The sequence below is a fragment of the Corvus hawaiiensis genome, chromosome 7 (assembly GCF_020740725.1).
Source record: "Corvus hawaiiensis isolate bCorHaw1 chromosome 7, bCorHaw1.pri.cur, whole genome shotgun sequence".
In the NCBI taxonomy this organism is placed as follows: Eukaryota; Metazoa; Chordata; class Aves; order Passeriformes; family Corvidae; genus Corvus; species Corvus hawaiiensis.
The window spans coordinates 34819715-34843308 of NC_063219.1; the positions used below are offsets into that span (position 1 = coordinate 34819715).

General features: G+C 39.7%; 1 protein-coding gene across 7 annotated transcripts in view; it reads left to right on the top strand.

Moving 5' to 3' along the window:
• THSD7B (thrombospondin type 1 domain containing 7B) overlaps window positions 1-23594 on the top strand; it is a 299255-nt gene that overhangs the window by 175887 nt on the left and 99774 nt on the right. The window lies entirely within an intron of this gene.

A 23594-nucleotide genomic window follows, 5' to 3' on the forward strand; every position in this document is an offset into this window, starting at 1 on the left:
CTGTTGAAGAAGTTCAACGTGGGTAAAGGGTTTGGGCTTCTGCCCTTGGCATAATTAAGCATTTAGAAATTAGTGGTCCCATTGTCTGAACAGAAGTGTTGAGAAGAATGTCATTTTTCAGAGTATGCATCAGAGTCTGTAGTGGTGGCTGCAGATGGCTGGAGATGTGGCTGTTATCAGTCTCCTGGGAAATACAATGAAACCTTTTACAAAAGGTTATTTTTATTGAAAAAAATTGCTATACAGGTATGCTAACTGAGGAAACTTGACATAATAATTTACTCCTTCACAAAGCTAGAAGCTATTCTTTAAAGATGAAATGAATTTCTTATATAATCTGGAAACAAAGGAAAAGAAAGAAAAGCCCTGACAGTATGTGGGATGTATCTGAAAGAAGAAATGTGTTTTAAACTGAAACTCAAAGGAGTAAATATCTTTAACTAGGTTTTGACCACAAACCTTTCCACAAGGTTTTCAAATCTGTAAATTGTATTGTTCAGTCTCTGTGTGAAGGGATGGTAATCTTTATGTTCTAGTAGGTGCACGAACTTTGTGTTAATCATACTCTGACAGAATTAGAAGTATAGTAGAAGAGTATCACATTTGCTTTTACTCTGTGGAGAGCACTCCAATAATTACCTAGGCTATGTGCTGTTCTAGGGTAATCGTGAAAAACATACCTTGGTGGGTTTAAGCAAAAATCGTTTCAGTGCTGCATTCACTTTTTGTAATTAACTGTGGCTTTTGTAACAGCTTTGGTTTTCCTAGTTACATGTAGTGATAGAACCACTCTGCTGGGTATTATTGAAGATGAGTGGGGTCTCAGGAAAATGAGTTCTCAGATGAAACCCATGGAAGAAGATTTTTAAAGATATTTTGTATGAACAAGGGGAGCGATCTCCACAGAGAGATCAAACCCAGCTGCTGACTCTGACCATACTGTGTCTGGAAAAGAATCTGCTGGGTTTTCAGCAATTCTGTACTTTACCTGTAGAAGTGTTTAGTAAGGGAAACTTTCATAAAGGTTTTGTTAATACCTCTCCTTGCTGCTGCTTGGACTCCTCAGGAGTGTGCAGAGGTGCTCTGTGCTGTCAGGGAACAGCCCTTTAGCCAAGGGAGGTGTTTGCTTACACGCCTTGCAGGGGCTCTTCATCTTATAAACCTTGACACTGGGGGATTTCTGATCCTGTCATTCTTCACTGGGAAGGGCGTTTTGGATATACTTCTGAATTAGCATGTGAGATGGGGCTGGGGATTTGGGCTTGTTCAGTCTGGAGGAGTGTCTAGTGTGGAGTTCACAGATGAGATGGAGCCACACTTCCCAGAGGTGAATTAAGAGAAGGTAAATCATAGGCTGGAGTGAGAGAAACTCCCAGGTTGCCCAGAGAGACTGTAGATTCCTTGGAGATACTGAACAGTTAACAAAAAAGGTCTTGAGCAGCCTTTTCTAACTTTGAAGTCAGTCCTTCTTAGAGCAGGGATTGGATCTTCCGAGGTCCCTTCCATCCCAAATTACCTTGTATGAATGGTGCTGTGAGTCTCTGGGTGTTTTCAGGGGAATCTGTGCCATCAGCAGAAGAATCCCAGGTGTAAGAGATAGATGATACCTTCCTGCTATATTCAGGCATCTTGTGAATGAGCTTGCATTCGAGGCATCACCACCACTCCACACAGTAATTGCCTTACATAATGTGCAGCATCTTTAACCAGTAAGGGCTTCTTCTCCAAAGAGTATTCATATGAATTTGCCTGGTTCCTTTTTTACCATGTGACAGCAATTACCCTTTTACCTCCGAAGATAATCAGTCTCTCTGTTCCTTGGAGCATCCATTTTTTAGATTTTTTTTTCTCTCTGTACCCTGACTGTCATGTAAAAAAGAGGATTTTAGTTTTCAGTGACTGTCATATCTGGCCAATTTTATAAGAACATTGAATTCACATAAATTGCTTCTAAAGAAAACCAGTATGTGTTTATGTGTACCTATTTGGGACAATGACTGTGCTGAGGGAAAATGAGGTCTGAAATGACTTTCAAGCTCCGTTCTTTCTCTCGGCTACATTCTGAGCTAGATACTTAGAGATCCTGTTCCACGAGTGTTTTCACTGAGACTGCATGTAAACGTGCCGTGTAATATGCAGAAGATATCAGAGTTTGTCTGTGAATAATAATCAGAATAGCCAGATGACAGCTGTCTGAAGCTGCAGTTCTTATGGTTTTATCTTGGAAAGATATTACACTAATTACAGTAGCATTTCATTTTTCACATCAGCTTCAGTGGACTGACTTACTCAGCAAGCAGTCCCATAGGAAAGGGAAAGGTAGCCTTTAGGACTAATAAATTAGTTGTTATTTAAACTTAATTGAGGCATGATTGGCAAAATGCCCCCAAGACAGGGCACTCAAGTAAAACAGGGTAGGAATATTGCTGTTGCTTGACAGTTACACAAGACAACATTTCTAACGGTAAATGAGGAGCTTTGCAAACTTCTGTGTTGCTGTACAGCTGTCATTTGCCTCCACCAGGAACTAATTTGCTGTGAGAAGAGGTCCTGCGCAGGGGTGAGGGCAATCCCAAGCACAAATACAGGCTAGATGAAGAATGGATTAAGAGCAGCCCTGGGAAGAAGGATGTGGGAATGTTGTTGATGAGAAGCTCAGCGTGAGCTGGCAATGCGCACTTGAAGCCCAGACACCCAACCTTGTCCTGGGCTGCGTCCAAAGCAGTGTGGGCAGCAGGTGAGGGAGGGGATCCTGCCCCTCTGCCCTGCTCTGGTGAGACCTCACCTGGAGCTCTGCATCCAGCTCTGGGGTCCTTAACATAAGAAGGATGTGGACCTGTTGGAGCAGGTCCAGGGGAAATCACAGAGATGCTCAGAAGGCTGAAGCACCTCTGCTATGGAGGTGGGCTGAGAGAGTTGGGGTTACTCAGCCTGGAGCAGAGAAGGCTCCAGGGAGATGTTGGAGTCCCTTGCAGTGCCCTGAAGGGGCTTTGAGAGAGCTGGAGAGGGCATGGAGTGACAGGGCAAGGTGGATTGGCTTTAAAGTGACAAGAAGTAGAGTTGGAAGAAAGTCTTAACTGTGAGGGTGGTGAGGCCCTGGCAGAGGTTTCTCAGAGAAGTTGTGGATGCCTCCATCCCTGGAAGCGTTCAGGGCTGGATGCAGCTTGGAGCAACCTGGGGTAGTGGGAGGTGTCCTGCCATGGCAGGGAGATCAGAACGAGATGAGCTGGATGGTGTCCAGTTCAGCCCATTCCATGCTTCCGTGAGAATCCCTTCTTCTGCAGGGGCACTTTGGTGACTTTCCTGTTCTCAGATGTTTGTGATGGAGGATCCTTCAGGAATGACCTCTCCTTTCAGTGCTAACATGAAGAGCCACCTGGGAAGTACACAATTTTTGGGGAAAAAATGTGTTGCTCGTTATAAGGGATTGTTAAGGTTTAATTAGTGGATGGAAAGCCTGTTTTAAGCAAGTGTCTTTGAAGGCTGCTTCAAACGCCATTGGTAGCGTAAATAGACATGTATTAAAGAGCAGATGGGTCTAATGAGACTCTGCATTAAAAACTGGTCCTGGAAATACACTGACAACACGATGATAAAAAAACAAGTTACTTTCCAAAAGCTGCAGCAATGGAAAGTGCCGTGTCTTATTTCTCCTGCTCCTGCCACTTTGCTTTGATTCATTTGGAGGATTTGACCATATTTTCCCCTGTTAATGAGACAGTAAGTCCTTCTCAGAGCTGTAGCTCGCCATCATAAGAATACAGAAATGCTGTGACACAGAGCAGGAAATATTTTTAGAGATAGTTTATTGATTTATGTACAGGAAAACAACAATGCAGACTCACCAATGCAGCAATAAGAAGCTACTCCTTTGCTTTGGAGAGCAGAACTCTCCCTGTCTCACGAGAGGGCACGGGATGGATCGATCCTGGACAGCCCCATTGAGCATCTCAATGGTGGTGTATTTCTTTTGGTTGCTCTGCTGTCAGACCACACAGGATGTATTTCCTTTCCTGCTTTAGCTGGGTTGTAAATTCACACCACATGGACTTTGCTAAGATGGTTAGTGTTAAATATAATCTGTTACAGTTGAAAAGCTGATGTATGAATTGACAGTGAAAACGTGGGATGCAGGCAGCACCAGACTAAAGCAATTCAAGGTTCCTGTCTCCTTCATTGTAGGTTTCTGGCTCTTGCTCTGGAGCTTTCTGATAGCTGTAGGGACATTGCAGACAAGACTGGTTTTAGACTGATTCAGACCAAGAGCTTATTATCATCATAAGAAAAAAATGGTAACAATCTTCTGTCTAAGTTTCCTGAGTGGGTCTAAATGCAGTGATAGTTCCAGTGAAATCTTATATAAAATATAGGCAGTACTGTGATCACAAGTCTAATAGTGACCAAGTTAATGCATCATATGAAGCAAGATGAAAGGATGAGTTTAGATATAGCCTGTTAAGATTGCATCTACACAAATATTTCAAACAGGTATCCTTTAGCTGTATTATCTCATGTATTATCTATCAGTAACCCTGTAATGGCCATATACACTGTTGTTGTTTCTCCTGAAATTATTTTGTGGTAACCTCTTTATAATGAGATGTGCCATCAAAAAAGCATCAGTGTTACCATGTTTTTTTTTTGCTCATAAGTCACCCAACAGTTCTTATTCCCTGTTTGTTTTGTAGGTAGTTAATATAACTGCTGATTAGCTAAATTAGCACATCATTGTGATTTGAGTTGCAGAATGCTTTCTGCACAGAATTACCAATTTCAGGAGGTACATATTAGGATCCTGTGACAATTTACAGGCTGAAGGCAATGTGATAACCTGAAGTTTACAAGGAATGCAATTATGATAGTAAATGTGGTGGAGACTCAACTGCTTCAGTTCACTGGTGATGTTTTCTGAGTAGGGCTCTGTGGTGCAGTCCTGTGTCAATTTGTCCATCTGACAGCAGCTTACCTGTCACCAGCAGCTCCCTCCAGTATAAGGGGGGAGGTAGGACAGGTAGGACAATGGCACCTTCAGCCTTATTCTGAGTGATGCTGGGTGTTCATTAGTTGGTCAGTGTTTTTTCTGCTGGTTCTAGTCCAGGGTGTAACAGGCGGTTGCAGGGACACAAAAGAGCACACTGAGCTGAACTTGACTGGTCCCAGCCAGAATCCTGGTCTGGAAGGCACCTATCTGGCAGCTGGTGGCACTGGGAGCAAATAATTGAGGGGAAAAATAATTAACCAGGGTAAAGACAGGAGGTGAGACTTGTCTGTGATCTGTTTGAAAAGAAAGTTGGTGAAGCAGAGTTTGTCTAGGACGGCACTGAGGTTCAGGAAGGAGATTGCCTTTCCAGGACGAAGAGCCTTGGTCTGTTTGCCAGCCATGTCTGCCCAGGGCTCCACCAACAGTTCACAGATATAATTACTCTACATCATATTGCAAATTCACAAAGGATGTGTTGTATTGTTATCCTCTTGTTGCTGATAATGCAATTTTAGCTTATAAACACGCGGAGAGTAGCAAGGTGGTAAGAAACAACCAAACCAGAATTGATTCACTATTATTGTTTTTGCTAATCTGATTTCTTTCCTTGACAAGGCAGTGGGCTGGAGGTCAGGCAATAATGTAAGTGAAAAGCAGCACAGATCATATTCTCTTGACTTCAGGAAGACATTGAGTCCAGTCCCATGCGACAGCCTCCCATGTGCAGTATGAGAGTATGACCTAGAGACATGCAGGGTGAGTTGCTTGTGCAACTTGTTGAAAAGACCCATTCCAAGCTCTGTTATCAGCTCTTTGCTGTCAGCCAGGAAGGCTGTTTCAGATGGCTTCTGATCAGATCCTGACAGCTTCCCACGGGACACACGCACCCTGGACTGTTGTCGGTGCTGTCACTAACAGTCTGGATGATGAACTAGAGAGCACATCTGAAACACGTCTGGGTAACTGCAAATCATGAGTACTTTGAAGGGCAGACCAAAAATACATGTTGGATAAATTGAGCGTGCTCTGAAATCAGAAAAGTGAAATTTTTCATTTCATTAAAGAAAAAAAAGTCATATGCAGCACTTGCAGTGTAGAGAGGTGGGCAGCAGTACTGTAAAGGAAAGTCTGGAATTCAGTCTTATATGAGTGCCATTATCCTGCTGTAAAAAAGCACCTGTCATAAAATCATGTTTTGCTTACATTTTTCTTCTCATCTCCAAGTTCCTGAAATTTATTCTTCTGTTTCATAAAACAGAATAGATTCAGCAGGCAATCCTCCCTTTTATTTTTGTTCTGTAACACCTTCTGCCACTATAAGTAATGACAAACAATTGAGGTCAGATAAAAACACCGAAACTTTCTCTTGAGTAATTCCAGTTCCTGGTTTGCCAATAGATTCAGAATAGATTAGGAGCCTTTTTTTTCAAAATACCCAAATTTCATTAGCAGAAAGAAATTAAGTATTTAGAAGTCAACCTCTGGTGAATAGCACTGAACAAATTAAAATCTCTTGAGCTTAATGAACATTTACCTTTGGTTTTGCATTTAAAACTAATCTTCATTCTTGATGAACTGTGTATATCTGCACACAGGAGATGGAGAGAATGATCGCTGCAGTATGAATGAGGGATTGCATGAGTCCAGATTGCTCGTGTCAGATTTCTGTCAGTTTACCGTTTAGCTTTGATCTTTAAATTACTTCCCAAAGTCTGAGTTTAACTATAGATTTGATAGTAGATTTGCTTCATGCAAAAATGTGTGACAGTGTTTCACAAAGAGGGAAACAAGGAAAAATAGAGGAGGAGACAAAAATGCCATACTAACGTCATGCATGCATGTATGTATGCATTCTTAGCCTTCCCTGCACCAGTGGCATGAGGAAGATATCCTCTCCCAGAGAGATTTTCCAAGGGATTAATTTCAGTTTTGTAGTATTAGAGTTGACTGGGAACAGGAGGGGAAGCTCTGTGAAGGTATGGTGGATCAATCTCTCTGAGCATTTCGGCTGCCTTTGATATTGCTGCAGTTTAATTTATGAGAAATAAAGTCACCTGCTTGCATAGAAATCATCCTGGGCCAATTTCTTAAAACCTGGTGCTGCAGCAGAGGTGTCTATACAAATGTACACGGCTGGAATCTGCAGCTGGGCACTGCAGTGGGGCGTGGAAATTTGTCCTCATATTGTATTACATCCCATGGATCTTCCAGGTAATGTGTTCCCCTAGACCAATTTTTCTTTCTTTGGGTGTGAGTTGATAGGACAAGGGGAAGAAAGATTGATACTGGTTTGCCAGTGACAGGTTGTTCACAGAAGAGTGATGGTGGACTGCCCTCCTGTTTTTAATGGGGGATGTCAGCAGGCATCAGAGGACACTTAAAACTATATTTCAGCCTGGGTCTGCCCAGCTTCCACCTCAGGTAGAGCTGCTCTAAGAATATTTCATAGGCAGGAGGAGAATTGGCATGACATTACTTTATAGACGTGAACTAATAGCAGGAGAGACTCCGAGTCATTTCTGTCACTGTAGCCTTATGCCAGCAACATAAAAATTGAGGAGACTCTTAGAGAATTTGTCCTGACAGCAATCTACAGTGCAGCATTTTATCCAAAGGCAACTCAATGATCTGTAGACTTCCTGTAAAATAAAGATGATGAAGACTGCATCAGATAAGTTACATGTATTTGATTTCCTTCAAAACCAGGACAGTATATTCCACTCTGTAGAAGGGAATAAGCAGGCTCTCTAGCTTAACTGTATACTGTTCTTATCTGGTAAACAAAACAAATATCAGCATCTTAGTACCACACACAGCATTTGTTTTCTCGGGGAAAGGAACAAAAAGCCTTAATCAAGTAGAACAGTCTTTTGAAGCCAGAAGGCTCGGACACTGAAAATGCATGCTAAGGGCATGTACCAATAGAGGGATTGTTAAAAGATCAAAATAGTGAGAGGTAAAGCAGAGGGACATCAAAGCTTGCCAGGGTATGTATTTCTGCCTTGATTAGGAGGAAGGAGGGAAGAAGGGGGGGAAAAGGGTTTTAGATCAATAGGAAGTGGCTGGGTCACCTCAGACAGCACCATCCAAATGTGTACAATTTACAGGAATTGCTGGAGCATCTCAATCATAAAAGTCCCACAGGATCTGACAGTGCTCACACCATATTTAACAGGCACAGAGGGAGAGAGTCGAGATCATCTTTTCTGAAGGAAACTCCATTTTTAAACGTAAGGGTAGATAGATTTTCATTTTGTCTTTCATCCCTCTGATTAAGTTCAGCTCTCTTTGGTCTCCCAAGATTTCTTTTATCTGGTGTGGAGTCTGTATGATCTAAGCAACTATCGTTGGCGAAAGTCCTTTTTGGGGTCCTTTTTTAAATGATGGATTGTCATTAAACAGAGTGTAGTAGATGAAAGAGGTCCAAGGAGAACCAAACTGTGCCGAGACTTGCTCAGGAGGATGAAAGGCATAATGAGAGACATAATGAAGAGCAATCTCTCCCTCTAACTGGAGACAGGCCCTTCCAATTATGACTTGTTTTTACCACTAGCTGCCACTGATTTAAAATCCTAGTTATGAGCAATTGATTCAGGCTTTGCACACAAATCTTGAATAATTTGTACTCTGTGAACTGGAGGCCTGGGTGGTGACATGTCATGGTTTGTGCAGAGGATGCTACAGACTAGAGCAGGAATCTCTTCTGTGGCCACAGGATGGTTGTAAGCAGACCTGCTCACACAGTCTTGTGTGCTCTGTGTCAGAAATACAGGAGCCATTTCATCCTAAAACTCTTGCTTTCTTCACTTACAGCCTGAAACATGAGGGTTTCTAATCCTTAATATTTTAAATGAGCTCATGTAACTGTTGCTGGTTTTTAGCCTCTCTGTGTGTCTGGCATATCTCAGTTCAATGGGGTAACCCTGCTGTGAGTGAACTATGTTAGTTTCTTGATGATTTTTAATTTAATTGAATCATCCTTTGTTCTTGAGGCATTTGTGTCCTGGTTGGTCTCCTTTTTTGTTTGCTATTTTATATAACATTTTCACATCCCTCTTGTTCACCTCTCCATGTGCAGACAGGCTCATTCAGTACTGATTTAGATCTACTTTTGCTTTTATAAAATTTTAATTTCCTGCATGTCACATTTGTACTGTTTACAACTCCAAAGACAATTCATGCCAAAGCTTCTGCGGTTCATAGGGAAATTGTTAAAAATTCATCTGAGCTGAGCAGGATAAGATCCAGGTTCTCTTGAAAATGGCCTTAAGGAGGACTTCTCTTCAAATAGACATTTTAAATAAGAAAGCTTGAAGCATGTCCAAAAATAACCAAGTATATTAAAAAGCTTTTATACTGTAGCAAGTTCATTAAAATACTTTTATACTATTCATTGTCAGGAAAACACTAGAGATGTTACTCTTACAGTCTTTACCCAAGTAACCTCTTTCTTGTCCATAATGATCTCAGTCAAGTGGATTATCATCTTGTGAGACATTCCAGAGCCATTAAATGGAAGGATGAAGACCAGTTGTATATTCTTACAGTATGGTAGTACCAAAGGGGTTTAGTTTGAGAAATAGGCAGTTCTGGGTTGAAATGCTGATCCTGCTTAAATGAATGAAACATTCAAGGGCTCTGTCAATTGTTTGGACTTCCTCCTCTCACCTCCTGGAAGAAAAACCAAAACAACAAACCCAAATAAGCAAACAACCTCCCCACGCCCAGAAAAAAAAAATAAACAAAAAACCAAACCAACAAACAGAAAAACAAATCAACAAACAAACCCAGCTGTTGGTGAAAGGAAAATGGAGATGTTGAAAGGAATGCAGAGTTTGATTTATAGCATATATTGTTCATTGTCAGACTCCTAAGGTTTGACCTGTCTGGGGAATTTCCTTTAGAGAAACTTGATAGAAGTTGCAGTTTGTGTTTCCCCTTTTTCTGCATTACTCAGAAAACCCTTCTTAATGGAAATTCTTGAGTCAGGTTTCATTCAGTAATTAAGAACTAATATTCACCACGAATATTTGCATCCTAAATGGCAGAGCCCATCAGTATGGCTTACTGTAAATCTTCAAGCACGAGATTTTTTAAGAAGTGACATGCCACAAAAGTGTAAAAGGAATCCTGATGTCATGTTTGTTGACTCAGAATTTGTATATTAATGTTACTCTGATTGCTTTATGTCTGCAGTAGAGGTTTTAGACATGAGTTTTCAATTTCAGAATAAATGAATAACCTTGACTCAAACTGTCTTTCAAAATTCCCAGCATCTCTCTTTCAAACAGGTGCACTAAAGTGACAGAAGAGTAACTGGAAGTGACAGGGATGCTTATGAGGTGCTCGCACTTGTGGGAATACAGCAGGTGCCTGTGAACTGGTCAATATTACATTTGCTTTGGGTGTCCAGTGGTGCTCTTTTCTGCTGGCACTGTTTCTAAATTTGTTTAGAAATATTAGAAATGCTGAGTGGTAGGTTTAGCACTTTCTAAACCAAGTCTGATTGCAGTAGTAATACTTCCAAACATTTTTCCTGTTGGAAGCAACCCTTCTCCACTTCCCTTATCGTCACTGATTTCCTTCTGAAAAGACTCCGGAGAAGATTCCATCTTCTTTATTTATAATAAATCAAGTGAAACTTCATCCAAAAAATTGGAATTCCCCTGGAATAAAATTACTACACACAAAAAAGCCATCTCTATACCTTGATGGCAATAGATAGTAATGAAAAATATGTCACCTTCTAACAAAGATTTTTCTAAAGTCAATTTTTTTGCTGGCAGCTGCTGGTTTTGCCAGATGCGTGCATCATTTATTAGAGGATTGCTGATATTGGCTTTGTGAAATAAGGAAAGTTTTGAATAATATATTCTGATATTTGACAGAGTTCTCCTGAAGTAGGGTATTTTGTAGTGTTAAATTTGGATCTTGGATGTGAAGCCTTGTAGCAGATGTTACTTTTTACTGCTTTTCTGATCAACTCCGGTCAGTACTATTGTTTCTTTTTGACAGTTCACTGAAGTTTCACTGCAATCATATATTTGTTTTCTGTGATGTGCCCCAAGGTGATTGAAATGTCTCCGAGTTATCTCTTTTGTACTGTCTTTTAGATATCAACTTTCTGTATCTTAGTTTTTGCCCTGGCCTTTGTGTAGGCAGAGGAACTGCCTGAACTCGAGGCAGGCAGTGTGAGAGGATCTTACTAACCTATTAAAATGTAATAGGCTTGTCCAAGGCCATCTACTTCAGCATCCATTTAATTCGGGGTGAAGGAGATCAGCACATCCTCGGGGGATGTGGGACGTGCCGGGGCAGCGCTCCCAGCCGCGGCCGTGTGGCTGGAACACGTGGCCTTCCACAGCCGCTGCCCTCGCTGACCACGGGCCTTGGCTGCTGCTCATTTATTCCTTGTGCTCCTGGAGGGCATCTTAATAATAGGCACTTAACAGCATTTGAGAAATTCAAGCGTAAGTGGGCCTGCAGAAGTGAGCAGCTACTGCAGATGTGAACTCTTGAGAGCGTTTGGGCTCTCTGTTTGACTCTTCAATTGCAATTATCTCTTCCGTTGCATTTTAACCCCCAGAACACACAGTGTGGTCACAGACATTCCCTGTTCAAGGCACGGTGGAGAATTTGTGGGACAAATCAGAACTGCCCTGTTTGTAAGAAGTTGCTTAGATCAGTAGATTCTTTTTCAGTACCTTTTTGAAATGTTTGGTTAGTATAACACACCAAAAGCAGTGCAGAACTCAATCCTGTGAGGTTGGATGGGTTTTGTGCGGGCCATGTTGCTGATGAAGTTGCATGCAAGCAAACCTCCAAACAAACTGGGACAAATTCGTGCTTCAAAATAAATAGATATCTTCAGTGCCTGGTTTCATGGAGTATAAATTTTCCTGTAATCTAAGCACATCTGCTCATAGTAATTAACTTGTGTGGTGTGTGAAAAGAAGAGCTACATCAGCTCTATGGCATGGTGAGATAGATTGCTTTCTCTCTGTTCATCATAATGGTTAATTGTAGGGTTTATAGGAAAATGGCTGGTTTTTATTAATTTTTTGGTTTAGATTATGTATCTGGCCCCTTTTTAAAGCTTATTTAAATGTTAATACTCTGCAAATCCGATATAAAAGCATAAACTTTGTAATTTTAAATGCTTTGATGGGAAACAGGGCAAAATGTGTCTGCTCAAATTGTCTTATCTGAAGCCTTTCAAAGATGCCTGTCTTTCCCAGTGAGATGAATTTCACAGGTAAATGTAAATACTGGAGGCAATCATGAAAGAAATTTAGAAGGATTATGGAGTTTCATTTGACCCTAATTGCTGGTGTCTCCAAGGGGCAGACTTAATAATAATGAAACATATTAGCAGTTTGCAGTTGGTTCTGTGGTTTTGCAAGTATTACATTTTTACTATGAAAGAAATAATCACCTAATGTGTTTCCAGAAGTTAAATACACTTAGTTCTTGGGCTGTATTTGAATAAAATTTGATTATATGCTTTGTGGAATGTAAATGTTCAGGCTTGCAGTGGAATAAGTGATGTGTACACAAGTAGAGCTGTCAAACAGGCTGATGAGGGGAGCCCAGTGATCCTGTTGTATTTTCTCCCAGTGCAGTCATCATCATCTTCCATTAGTTGCAAACGAGTTAATGTGTTCCATAGATGGAATTCAGCCACAGGTTTTTATTGGTGTTGAGTTTGCACAGTCAGAATGGTGGAAGCAAAAGAAATGATGTGAGGAGAGCCTTTATTGAGCAGAAGTCTGAAACTGGGGTAAAGTTGCAGGAGGAGTGAACAGAATTTATCTTACTATTTAAAAATCCTTCTGGGTTGCTCAAATCATATTGATTAAATGATAAACAAAGTACTTTCTTGAAATCTCAGTTACTGGCATAAACACCCTGATTGAATTATGCTGCAAACAGAACACTATAAGGGAAAATGTCTTTACCAGTTGCAGTTATATCTATTTTTTTTTTTTTTTTGAATTTCTTATTAAAAATTTCATCTCTGGGTTTTCTCAGAAGATGAACTAGACTCAACAAAGAAGCTAATGCAAAAATAAGCTATTGCAGTGGCATCAATGAACAGATACAATAAGCAAATAAGCAATTTGCAGATAGAGAGTCAACATCCCATGAAATGTTTATAAAGGTAATATTTAAGATCTCATAAAATCAAACTGTATTCAGATACAGTAACAAAAGTCAGTAATAAAACAGTGATGAATCCGTCCCAGAGATTATCATAAAGCAAAAGGCTCTATTCCATTTCAGAGGTTTGCTTTAGTGCTAAGCATTCTACATGTTTTTATGTCAACTCCACCCAATCTTTGCTTACCCAGTTACTCCTGGTTAGAGTGTGCACATCCGAATCAAACTGCTGGAGGCGTGTGCTTTTTGATGCAATATAATTTAATTACTAGGGAAGTCATTTAGGATTCACGGTGCTGAGCATTTTTAGGATTTTTGTCCTCAAGGAAGCAGACTATTATAAAATAAGGCCATTCTTTTTATTTTGCCATGTCCATCAATCTATTACAGAAAGCTGATGTATTTAACTTTTATTTTCTTTTGGTATAGCTGTCCCTGCTGGATGATTACTTGTTCCAGCATTTTTGTGCAGATCAAAAATAAGCTGATGCTCACCTCTTGACACATCAAGATCAGTTTCTCTAAGTTTGCTAGAGCCAGGATTCATTAGAACAGACACTTTTGAAATAGCTGGCTTATCCTTGGTAGCCCTGTCCCTGAAAGGAAATCCACTCCCAGGGATGCACCCCATGAAGGGTGGTGTGAGCCTGGGCCAGGTTTTGAGGAGGGGGGTGGGAGAGTGGAGGGTGTCTGGTTTTTGCCAGGACATTTGCAGGAGGATCATTTGTTACCTTTAATGCCCATTGCTAATTCTGATTTTTCATGCTTGTGCTGCAGCCTTCTGCTAATCTGCAAGAACCTGACCTAATTTTCACCTTTGTTGTTGTTGTTGTTGTTCTGAGGGCAGTGAACAGCTTTTGACTGAGCTCAGCTGATCTCTCATACTCCAGATTATCCCCGATGTGGTTGTGCCCATTCCCTCATAGGAGAGCATTCACTTTGGCTTTTCTCTTTTTCCTGAGCTGCACCTTTCTTCAGTTTCCTTTGTCCTTCCAGCTTTCCAGGATGCCTTACTTAGCTTTAATGCAAATATATGTGTAGGAATGTATTTGTCTACCTGCCCATCCCAGCTGTTCCCCGTTGGTTCCTGCTCATGGCTTACGCTCTATGCTGAGTGAAATTTACTCTGTCTCCACCTTGACAGACCAGATTTTACCAGTTGTTCTCTATAGACCATTCCAAAGATGGAAAAGATGTAAAATTTATGCATCAAACACAACATGTCACCATCATTTACATGCCCTTACAGAAGAGCGGTATGTGTGTTACTATTCCAGTCACGTGAATTCACCTGTTAAATATTGGCTACAACAAGGTTTCACCCCAAAATATGTTAGTGTGATAACTGTGTAAACATTTTCAGTCTGTTTTTAAGTAAATATATTCTTATTGTGACACTTTAGTTATCTAAGTTGAAATGTGATGTGAAGATGATGGAGGAGCCATCACAACTTGGGAGAGGGATTTAGGTGTCTCATCAGGCACTGCCTCTGTATTTCACAGAGTGTAGGTAAGTTGGGCAGCCTGTGGGGGACAGAAATCAGGTCCCAGTTCTTTATTTCCTCATGTAAGTTACTCTGGAAAGAGTTGTTTAATACTGGTAGCAGGTGACTGTTGTTTGCTGTTTATTCAGTGTTTTTTTAGGTGTAGCAGATTTTAGGTTGGTAAAGAATAATTTGATTTTGGGAGGTGATTCCATATACCATGTTTGTTTGAGGTTGTTGCTGAAGACTCTGACTGTAATGGAAAATATATTAAACTGCATTTTAGGCATAAGTGATGGAAAGGTAGATAAGCATTTGAAACATTAGAGAGTTAAACTTTTCCTTGTTTCTTCACAATCTTTGCTCATCCTTTTGCTGTGAGAGATCTGCCAGTATTGCACTTTTAACTTAGATGTAACTTGTGTCCCTACTTCCAGTGAGCACTTAACGTTTTTTAGGTTAATTTCTTGTAACAGTGTGAAACAAGCTGTTGTTATATTGGACAATGTAGGATACAAGAATCTGTTCAAAGCAACATATGAATCTCAAGGGTTTTTTGTATATTTACTGTATTGGAAAACATGGGAGTCTCATCAAGACTTCTCATTTATTGTTAGATACATCAGTGTTGGTAGCTCATCTTTCCTTCTTTTTATTAGAAAAAACTGCATTTACTAAGTAGAGAAAAAGGAGGAGATTACATCCTGTAGTTTATACAAGTGCACAATTCTCATCACTCTCAGGAGATAATGTGTTTTGGGATGGGGTTTTTTTAAACTTCACTGTATTTTTACAGTTGTATGAGTACTTAGGACAGTGGGTTAATAGTTAAACTAGCCATTTTATTCATTCCTTTAATTATTTTCAACAACTAGAGAAAAGCTTTTTTTTTTTTCATCTTGATGTTATCAGTAACTCCACCAACAGTACTTTTCCAATACCTTTTTCTTTACCTCTAGACAAAGTTCAAATTTGTGTGTGTTAACCATACACCATCAATATGTGGTATTTCATTTAATTTAGGATTATTCTGTTACTTTGGATCCTTACATGAAAGGCTGTGAAGATGTCTTTGGTTCACACAGCTAATGCTTTATGAAACAGAGTAATTCAAGCTCTGTAGTCACCATGCTACGTAATGACCTACTCATAATTTTTGAATTGACAGTCAGCATATATTAAATCAGATCATCTATTTGAAACAGTAGTATTTCATGAACTGCAGCTGACAGTTTATTATCTTATCTGTGAGAACTCCTTTCTTCCTTCATCTTGCCTCAAAACCAATACCCATACAATTGAACTTTTGGTAGAAGTCAAGGTCACAGCTTTGGAATAAAGTTATATATGGGAATTGCCTGTCTTCACATTGAAAAGGTGAGTAAATCAAAAGTGCTGATATGGTAATCTAAATCTGCAGTGTGTTCTCTTGCATTTTATTGAAACAAAATGATAAAAAGTTTTCTTGACTTTTAAAAACTGGTCTTGGTGAAACTTTCTTTAGAAAGTGTCTTAATAAACCTATTTAGATTTAACCCTGCCCTTAAAAAATCAATTTAAAAAATCAAGAATTGCAGCAAATTATAAGATGTGTGTGTGTATATATATAGACATATATATATATATAGATTGATGCCAGATCACACAGCTTTTCTGAAATGACAGGAGTCAGGAGCTCGAGTGTGTGATCCTCTCTGGGTGGAAGAAGAGTGCTTGGAGTTGAGCAAGGGGCTGCTGGATGCTCCCAGCCTGTCAGGCTACAATTCCCATTCAGATTCTTCATTCTTTTTCTGTGTTTCATCCTTTCCACTGCTGGGCTTTTCACTGAGATTTTGAACTGTGGGCAAAATTATTTTCAAACACTGGCTCTTGTTCAATTCCTTCTTACCCCATATTTTTTTTTAGTGCGCATCAGTGAGATCTGCTGATGTGAGGTGAAGAGTCAGTAAAATAAAAATCAAAGTTGCCTCTGAGGATCCTCCTCTTCCTTATTTGTTGATTCAAACTTTCAGGCTAATCGATTTCTCTTTTATTCCTTGTTGGCACTGACCTTATAGGCCCGAATGAAGGCAATGGTTTTCGTTGCTTCTAGGATGTTGTTGCTAAATTGTTCCTTAATTTGCAGTGAAGAACACATATATTATACACACACACAATCTCCGTAACTCCCCATTAGTGTTGCCTTGATCTGTTGTAAGTAGTGTTACATTTAAGGAGGTTTTTTGAGGGGGTGGTGGGGGAAGGAAAAAAATCTTAAATTTCAATTTTTTTTTTCTGAAATGAATTATGCATTATTCTGAGTAAGTGAAAACCGTGGATGAAATATTGGCATTTAATAATGTAATGCCAGAACCTCCTGGCATAAAGTTCAGTACCTAGACCAATATTTAAACTGTTGAGCAATGTTATTGCTCTACTAAACCTCATCACTTCGCATTTCTCTCTGCAAGACCTACTATTGCCTCAGGCTATAAATGGAAGATGAGATTTTATTATAAGTCTCCTGGATTAGGTACACAGGAACCACACTGGTTGACATCGGCTTTGATATATATATGAGCAAAAGTTTATGTAGTCATTTCTGCTGTGTTTCCATTCTAAAAGTTAATTAACTGATAAGATATAACCCTGGAGCGTGGGCCATCAAATAGGACAAGACAAAGGTTTAGAGAGAAATTGAGACAAAGGTCTGATGCAATGAATGATGGAGGAAAGGCAAAATGCAGTAGGTCAGAGAATGTCTCACTTCCGTGTAGCTGTACAATCTGAATTTATTTGGCTGTGCCGTGTCAAACTTGCTCATAGAAACAAATTACTATGAATTCCTGCTATGCTGTATTTATACTTTCATTATAGCGACAGCAAGAGTTGGTCTCCCAAGTACAGCACATTTCTATGGAAAGTTCCCTTTCCTCTGGGTTTCTGATGAATTAAAAAGCTGCTATTTACTGTTTCTTTGAAATACACACTTAAAATTCCAAATATCAGTTCCTGCTTCTGAAAAGGAAATGTGATGTGAATCTTGATGGGTTTTCAAAGTGTTGAGTTGGTTTTACATTGAATTTTATTTCCTAAATAACTTATTCTAAAATGGAAGAAGTAATTAACACTTTGGGAAATTTTGGAAGTCCCTCTTGTTATGTCCCCTTGGTTTTAAGGGTTATGGTAGTGCTGGGCATGATTGGAAGGGTCGGATGTTCCTCTGGGCTTTGTGTCACTGAGGTCTGGGTCGCTGTGTGCTCCTCAGTGATGTCCTCCCTGTCTGGCTGGGTCCTGCCTCTCCACAGGTGAGCACAGCCCCTGCTGCTCTGTGTGGACAGGGCTGTGAAGGGCATTTCTGCTCTTACAGGAGGTGGAAGCTGATGATAAATCCTTGTGGCTCAGCAGCCACTCTCAAATGAGGCAGGAGGGCACGTGTGAGGTAAATGGTGGGTCCGCTGTTGTTGCAGTGGCACAGTATGAATAGCCACCTCCACTTCTACAAAATTTTATTCCAACTTAATTTCCAAAGATGACCTTCCCCTGCTTTAAGTGCTCCTCAATTTGAACCTCTGATCGTGTAATGACAGGTGGCAGAAACCTTCTGCATCAAGAAATATTCACACAGAGAGCAATTTTATGGGAGAAACTGCTCTGAGCTCCAACAAAGATGAACAAAACTTCACAGGTGAAAAGAGGGTATAAGCTGAGAATCTAACTGGTGATTTATTATTGCCAAGATTAAAATGATTTGTACTGGAAAGACTGTAATAAAAGAAAATGTGGCATAGTTCATAGTGCAGTGTCCCAGACTGTGGTTTCCTGGAATGAAGATTAGCTTAAAATACTAATAATCTTTCAGCAGGGTGGAAACTATTTCTAGGTCTGATGCAATTTATGTTCTATTGTATTAATTTGTTTTTATTGTATCTGATTGCTTTTTTTCAGTTAAGTAAACCATCAATTATATGATCTGAATGAATGGTAAAGGAATCATGATAGAGAGCTTTCTGTGTCCAAATGTTGTATCTGCTATACATGAACGATCCTATTGTGATCAGTCAGTGTTTAGATTGTGTAGTTGCTTTAGAAACAAATGCTTGCAAACAAATGCTTTATTTGTAGAAGAATCAGTAAAAAGAAAGTGTAATAGGATCTGTTGTTTTCCAGTTGAAATAATTGTGAGTTTTCCCATTGTTTCAGCAGGAGTACAATCTGCTTTATAACCCCACCCTCAGTTAAAATAATTTAGTGCAAATTTAAGATGAGTAGCAGCAGCCAAATAAGAAATGTTTCTCTTTTCTTCTGCCTATAAGAAAGGAAGAGAGGATCACTGCATGAAAATCACAATGTCCTGTAAGATATCTCCCTTTGCATCTTCTCTGATCTTCTGGCTTGTTTTTAAGAGGCTAGAAGGAAAAAACAAATAGTTCCTTTAGATCTGTTAGCTTCAAAAGAAGAGTAAAAAGGAATTTGCTAGCAGTGAGAATGATCTGAACAGCAAACCTGTGGAAAGATGGGTGTAATTATTTTTTTTATTTTTAAGAGGCAAAGCTATTGGATCTGCTATGTTCACACAAAGAAAAAGTTCATTTAGCAAGAGCCAGGGGAAATACCACTCCTTATACATATGGGAATCAGAGTCTTTTGTATGGCCAATTTAGAAATACACCCTTCTTGGACTGTTAGTCTCTTCTGGGGAATTCGGGTGTCTTTTCTGGTTTTGTTTGGTCGTCTTCGTTTTTCTTTTTTTTCCTGCCCAAGAATGGGTTCCCTGACATAGGGTTTCCAAAAAACACTTTTCCCCTGCACAGTAGGAATGTTTAGGAGGAAGTGTGAAAAGCCTTTCTGGATGTATAATTTATATATATATGTACATACGTATGGAACTCCCACACATCAGAGTGACTTTGCTTTTACTGGGATTCCAATATGCGTACTTAGCTTTCCCACTGGGTAAATCTCCTGAAAACCCTCAAGCATTTCATTTTTCAAGGCTGTGGGTGGGAAATTTTTCACAATCTCTTTCTGCCTCTCTTACCTTTAATCTAAGTACAGTGTCTTTACTGTACTTAGATTGTGCTGACCCTTGAATCTCAAGTCCAGTATCTTTATTTTTCTCTCATGAGGTGGACAATACTGTATGATGGCTGAAAGATACTTAATTTAGATAACATGAATTATTTGAGTATGCGTTTTTATTAGCTTCTGTCAAAGTGATTTCAGTTATATTATCAGTTTTAGGCGGGAGATGAGTAGCCAGACTTCAGACCTCAAAGCATTTAGTATTCTTATCTGTTTTTTTCTGGTAGAAAAGTGATAGTTGAAGTGGAAAGTTTTATGCAGGACCATATATACAAAATCCATTGGTACTTTAGAAAACTCTGAGAGCAGTTTCCATGAGGGGAATACAGATCAGGATGGGTTGGAAAGTTGTTGAAGGGCCTGTGTATGTCCCGGTAGCTTTTAGCTGCTGGTCTCTGAGCAAGGGGCCAAGAGCAGTGGGAGTTTTGAATACCAAAATCAGAAGAGCCAGAGCTGGGGGGGGGGGGGAAATGGGGGGATGAGGAGGAAGGGTGGATTCAAGCCTTGAGGTGTTACTTGGACTATCATATTTTTAATAGAATGTTGGGGCAGTTGTGAATATGTGGGTGTGTTAGTGTTGTGTTCTGGATTTAGTATCTGTGCTTCACTGCAAAGAAAGTCAGTGCTTGCTTAATCAGCTAAGTAAGTTTCCAACTTGAGTTACTAGAAATACTGTAAATGTTGTGTTTATTTTCCACTTTCTTCTTCTGTGTTATTTGGCATGTTTGATTCTCTGTATTTACTGTCATCTCAATGTGTGTATTTATAGCAGGATGGTTTAGTCTTATTTTCAAGTTGTGCAATAAATAATTCATCTTAAATATAACTTGATGATAGGCGCCACAAAGAAATTGAACTTGAATAATTTTGGTAATTGTGGACCACAGAAAGAGGAAAAAAATTAACATGTTTTTGTATTTTATGTTCTCTGAAAGGAGCATAATTTCTATCATTAATCATCTAATGCACTTACATTGATTTTCTTTTTACTAGAAAATGAAAGTAAAAGCAATTCAAAACCTATAATAATGTTAAGGGGAAGAGGGAAAAATTGTGAAAGATTCTTTAGACTGATTGCATAATGTGGAAGCACTCAGATTGCAGTTATTCTCTGGACAAAGTAAATTTGAAACATTAAAAACTCATATTATTTTTGCCTTTCTGGCCAGGCAGAGTGTGAACCACTTAGAATAAGAAAACACTTGTATGAAAATAGTGCTTGACAATCATATATCAGTCCTGTGTTCTGCATTCCGTGTGTGGGTGGGAGGAGGAATGGGCTTTACAGGGATGTACTTGTCTCCTGCTTCTCCTCAAACAGTGGGCAGTTTTGATTCACAGATGAGGAAAAATAAAACCTCAAGTCACACAGCTTGGCAAAATTGCATGTGCAGCTCAGCTCTTACAGCAATTCCAGTCCTGTATTCCAAACCAAGTAATTGATCATCTCATCCATGAGTATCAAAGAAAAATTGCACTCTGAGAAGTTATTTTAGATGGAACAGAGGTGAGTCCAGTTGAAGGCATTAAATGGTACTGAAGGTGCCCTCCCACCTTGCTGGCCCTCAGAAAGCTGCAGCTGGGATTCCTTTTGAGGCTCCTGGGACTACATTAACCCCATGCATGTGTCTTACTGTGGAAAGGCTGCAGAGAGAAACCAACCTAAAGAGCAGCTACAGCATGGACCTTTACATTGAGAAGGATGTTCACAGTTTTGTATGCTTTTTTCCTTCCCTTCTAATTCTATCCCAAACTTCTCCCCTTTCCCATTACAACCTCTTCTCCATGCTAATGCTCTGCACCCAACTTTTGTGCCCATTTCTTCCCTCACCCCTTTTCATGCAAATGATTTCAGTTGCTTTCCTTTATTTTTTCAGTTGGTATTTACCATCTTTATTGCATCCCAAGCTCATCTCGGGCTCCCCTTGTTTGTTTATAGAGCCTGTTGGTCGGGATCTGTGTTTATTCAGCGCTCTGTTTGCTCGGTGGCATTTGTCAGCCCTTTAGCACTACTGTCAATATCATTAATAATTACAAAATGGGGAACTGGTGACCTCGGAGACAGTTTTCCTGCTGAATAACTAGTTGTCCCAGCTCTTCCTCAGTTATTTGTATGAAATTTGTGTCTGTGATGTCCTTCCTGGCATCATTTGTTCTTTTCCTCAGACTTACTTTTAATGGTTATCTTACGCTGTGTTTCTGTAAGTCCAGAACTTTGGCCAAACTTCCTTGCAGGGAGTGCTGCTGCATCCAAGGGGGCTGCACAGGGATGAAATTAAGTGTGTATTTATGTCCTTATAGAATCAGGACTTTAAACTTCAACCTGAGTCTCAGCAGAGCCTTATCTTGTGTCATCTATTATGTCTGCTTCTGGCCTCCTGTAATTAGGGGTTGCATTAACATGCCAAGAACAATGTCAGTGTTCCACCTGGGATTCTGAAAAAACTTGTTGTAAGGATGAAGGAGCATCAATATAGAAAACAGATGAAGGCATCGTGAGTTATGGGACTGTACTTACAGTGAGCAAGTCTAGACCCTTAAAGTTATTTTATTCTTTATTTTTTTAATATATTATCCCTTAACGTTTTCACTTACCGCTAATGATATGTGTAAGAAATGATGTTATTACATTGAAGGATACCAAGAATATTATGCAACAGAAATGAGGATTTTTCTGAACAAGAGGGTAAACAGCTATATTAAAACCATGTCTTTGACTTTACATGCTGGCTTTGATTTTTCAAACATTCTTGGAATTTGAAGACAGTGAAGATGATTACCTTGCTTTGCCTACACCTCCTGGCGTTAAAGCTCTTGTGTAGCCTCATAGCTCATCCTATTGTTCATGTACTAATCCCAGTCACTTGATTTGCACTACTGCATAGCTTTAGTTTTAGTGTTTGGCCTGAGTGTACCTTCCTGGAATTATCAGTCATTGTTTTCAGGTGTTCTAATGACATTTAATTCCAGAGTTTTGAAAACACTGATTTACTTTTCTCAAATTGAAAGTGCTGTGGTACAATATAATCTTACTGGTTCATACTTGATACTCTCAGTCTTTAGCTTTTTACCCTTTGGAACCTGTTGGAATGCATTTTTGAAGGAGAATGGATTGTAACTTTGGTAAATGAATATGATTACAGAGGCTGTCTGTAATTGGATTTTTACTTAAGAGGAATTAAATTTATGTTATGTTTCCTTATTGGATGCAATGCTGTGCCTGTAATATTTCATTCTCAATACAATTCCTTTTGTTAGGATCATCTCCAATGCTCTTAAGTCAGGCACGTGCACCTGAGAGCACCTGAGTTCCCTCAGTCTGATGCTGACACACTTCTTTGGTGATGTTGTAACATCATCTAAGGATGCCTTCAATGCCTCTGCAATCTGACAGTGTGCAAACATTTGATTTCACCATCTAAAAGTTTATAGGAGAAGTGTCTGTTATTTACTTTCAATTTAGGAGAAATGTAGTTACAGAATGTAGCTCCCATATGCTTCTGTGCGCCATATGCTGAGATGCTGGCACACAGACACGCTCCTGTGGGTGGGAATGCAAAGCCAGAAGACAGAGACTGTCACACTGAATATCCCCTTAGCAGTCCTTGCTCAGTCTTCTGGCGGGGCCCTGTAGCAGCAGAAAGGGAAATTTGCTCCCCAAGCTCTACATTTAACACTTGACTTATGCCTTGAAGCAAAGCAGTTGCTCGTGCAGCTATTTTCATTGCTCATATTAATCGCTGTGGTGCATTGGCACCTTCACAGGTGCATCCACACAGTCTGCTAAACAATTCCAGCCCTTCTCTGAAAAAAAGTTATTTTCCTTCAGCCTCTTAAACCTGGCTACCTTTCAGTTTAATTCATGATCTCATGTTTATCATTACAAGAGAAGGTGGTTTGGATTT